Here is a 3,572-nt window from a genome sequence, read left to right as displayed (position 1 = left end):
TTCTTGGCATGTAGCATAACTCTAGCAGATTCTTTTAAAGTTTTGTTATTTCTCTCAACCACACCATTTTCTTGGGGTGTAATAGGTGAAGAGAATTCATGAGTTATTCCATCAGCAGCACAAAACTTAGCAAATTTTGAGTTTTCAAACTTTTTCCCATGGTCACTTCTAATTCTTACAATACCACAATCTTTTTCCTTTTGAAGTTGTAAGCAAAGATCTTTGAATTTGTAACCACCCTAACCCAATATTCAATTTATCTTAATAAAAGAATGTTTGTTCAAAAACTACGCAGCGGATAAAAAGTTTGAAAACTCAAAGTCGAAATGAATTATGAAATATTGGCTCAAGGTGTTACATTCTTCATTAAAAAAAAACTACTAATAAAATTGAGTAGTAAATATCACTTGTGCAAAATTCCTTTTATACAATATACACATTTAATTTAAATAAAACAACAACAAATAAAGACTCTATGAACCCTTCCCCGTGTCACAATTAGAGCAGAGCTTTCACCAACAACGCGAACACCAACAAACACAACCTGAGAACCTGAACCCCCAACGGTTCAGCACAAACACAAAACAGAGGTTAGATAACATAGTTATTAAAAGTGACTGAATATAACGCATATCAGACACTGAATAAAATAAATACAATTGAGTAAATTCAACTCATACAATCACCACATATACAGACATGTATAGATCTACTCGGACATATATTGGACATATATCAAATATATTCAGACATGTGTCAGACATGCTCAGACATGTATTAGACATATTCATTTATCAATTACTCAACACATTTGAGAAGTACAAACTCTCAAACAAAGAAATGAAATACACAATGTCGAGTAACATTTAACATTTAAGAATGTCACATAATTCCTAATGTATTCTAATGTCACCTAGACATATCTATATGCATGTGGTACCAATTCATCATAATCTTGGATAACTTAACCCAAGTGTTTTAGATCATCGTCTCTAAAAAATTCTAGATCATCGTCTCTAGAATAACAATAAACTAGATCATCGTCTCTAGGATACTCATCAATAGACACAACTTATGAATGCATGAAATGTGCATATACCAAATATATGGTTTTATCTCAACTATAACATCAACACAATAAGGATAATACAATCCAAATATTCTAAATCATTGTCTTTAGAATACCTTCACTCATGATAAATCATCATTTATCATCATCAATAAATCAACATGATAATTCAACATCATAAATCAATAATATTATGATTCATCGTCAATACATCATCACATAATCACACTAATCTTCAATAAGATTTATTCATCAATAATTCATCAACATAATCATCATAATAAATCATCAATAATCAACATCATGATTACCATAATCTATCAACAACCTAATCATCATCATTAATCAACAACATATTCATTTACAAGTCGCTAAAGCCGCACATCATCAAGGGTTCGCCAATTCCAATTAATTAAGCATACGAAAATGCCAAAATATAAGAAAACAACAATAACCAAGCATAATCTCAGAAGACAAACTCCAGAATCAAAATCTACACGAAAAATTAAGCAAAATAGGTTACGGGTGCATAAGTCAACAAAAAGTCAAACTGTCAAACAAATGTAGCGTTGGTCTTAGCGTCGACGGGATTCGACGCAACGTTCTGTTCTGCAGAAATTGAAGAAAACGTGATTTTGCTCGGGCTTACTCAAATAATCACTTAAAAGTCCCGAAATCACTTAATAAAACTTAGAAAATTGATATCCAACTAATACCAAACTTATAGCTTATTAAAAACAACTTAAAACATCAAAAACAACTTATTTAATCATGGATTTTCATCATTTTGCATAAACTCATAATAATCATCAAAAACAACAATCAGCACATAAAAGATACAATTTTCATCATGGTAATTCAACAATCAAACATAAACAAGCATACAATTCATGTATCAACACATAAAACTTTCAAATAAACACATTCCCAATTCAAACCCTCCCAAAAACCCATATGAGATGGTGAGAGTTTGGGCTAGAGAAAAGAGTTTTCTCCCCTCTCATGAATCCATCTCAATAATTATGTTACTATCCTCTTACCTTAGATAATGGATGCTCTAGCTTTGAGCTTGAATTTTGCTCTTCAAGTTCCTTCCCTTCTCTCAAGATTTTCTTTCTTCTTATTTCTTCATCAAACTCATTCTCTGCTTCTTCAATGTTTTTTTATGAGAATGAATTTATCTTTCTAATTTTTCCTATTTATACTTAGGTTTCTAATTACTCTCCACACCCCCCTCTTAGGCTCAATACTCATTCTAGCCTAATTACTAATTTCTACTCATTGATTATATTGACTCTAATTAGTCTACACCTCTCAACTAATTAATATCTATTATGATTATAATACCCTCCATAATAAAATTCACACAAATAAATAAATAATCCTAATAATAAAAATTGGTATGTTACAGAATTCATCAAAGGTTTCAAATTTTTCCTTAATGAAATTAATCCAAGTGTATCTAGAGAAATCATCAACAACAACAAAAGCATATTTGATACCTCCAAGACTTTCAACTTGCATAGGACCCATCAAGTCCATATGTAGTAGCTCAAGAACTCTAGAACTGGACAAGTGTTGCAGCTTCTGGTGCGACACTTTTGTTTGCTTGCCAATCTAAAATTCACCACATATATTGCCTTCCTCTATATGTAAGTTTGGTAAGCCTCTAATAGCTTCCTCATATATAGCTTTCTTCAAACTCTTCAGATTTAGATGACCTAGTTTTTGGTGCCATAACTTAACCTCATCTTCTTTAGTTAAGAGACATGTAGATACATTAGCTTCTTCTAGAGGAACCCACAAGTAACAGTTATCTTTCGATCTAACACCCTTCATCAGGATGTCACCTTCAACATTGCTAACAAGACATTCATTTTTTGTGAAGTTGACTTGCATGCCTTGATCACATAGTTGACTTATGCTAATTAGATTAGCAGTTAGCCCTTTTACAAGAAGAACTTTTTCAAGTTTAGGTAGACCATTGTCAATCAGCCTTCCTATACCCTTAATTTCTCCTTTAGCTCCATCTCCGAATGTTATAAAACTCGTTGCATAGGACTTTATATCCATCAAATATTTTTCAACACTGGTCATATGTCTAGAGCAACCACTATCAAAATACCAATCTTCTTTTGATGAGGCTCTAAGAGAAGTGTGAGCAATCAAGCTTTTCTCATTACTTTCAGCTTCACAACCCTTGGTGTTGGTTGCATCATTCTTCAATTCTTCATCCTTTTGTTTCCACTCCTTCTTTGTATTAGTTATGGATGGGTCAAGTTTTTCTTGAATGGTTTCATTTGGGTACCCTTATAACTTATAACAGTAAGGTCTTATGTGCCCCTTTCTTCCACAGTAATGACATCTCCGGCAGCGATATTTGCTTTTATGCCTTGATATAAATCTAGGATCCTGCCTTTTTTTACGATGTGTAGACTGTAACGCCCCAAAAATTAGAATTCATTTTATTTAATTATTTAGTTGTTGTGGTGTTGATTGACGA

The 3,572-nt window shown here is 32.3% G+C and overlaps 1 long non-coding RNA gene across 1 annotated transcript; it reads right to left on the bottom strand.

Annotated features, from left to right (window-relative positions):
* Positions 1–381: 381 nt before the first annotated feature.
* LOC123884282 lies at positions 382–2,223 on the bottom strand. Its single transcript, XR_006800726.1, has 2 exons — positions 2,110–2,223; positions 382–552 (listed from the first exon to the last, which is right to left on the bottom strand). It is a non-coding gene; the product is annotated as an uncharacterized LOC123884282 (long non-coding RNA).
* Positions 2,224–3,572: the final 1,349 nt, after the last annotated feature.

The sequence above is a fragment of the Trifolium pratense genome, linkage group LG5 (assembly GCF_020283565.1).
Source record: "Trifolium pratense cultivar HEN17-A07 linkage group LG5, ARS_RC_1.1, whole genome shotgun sequence".
Classification (NCBI taxonomy): Eukaryota; Viridiplantae; Streptophyta; class Magnoliopsida; order Fabales; family Fabaceae; genus Trifolium; species Trifolium pratense.
This window is presented reverse-complemented; position numbering and strand designations above follow the sequence as displayed.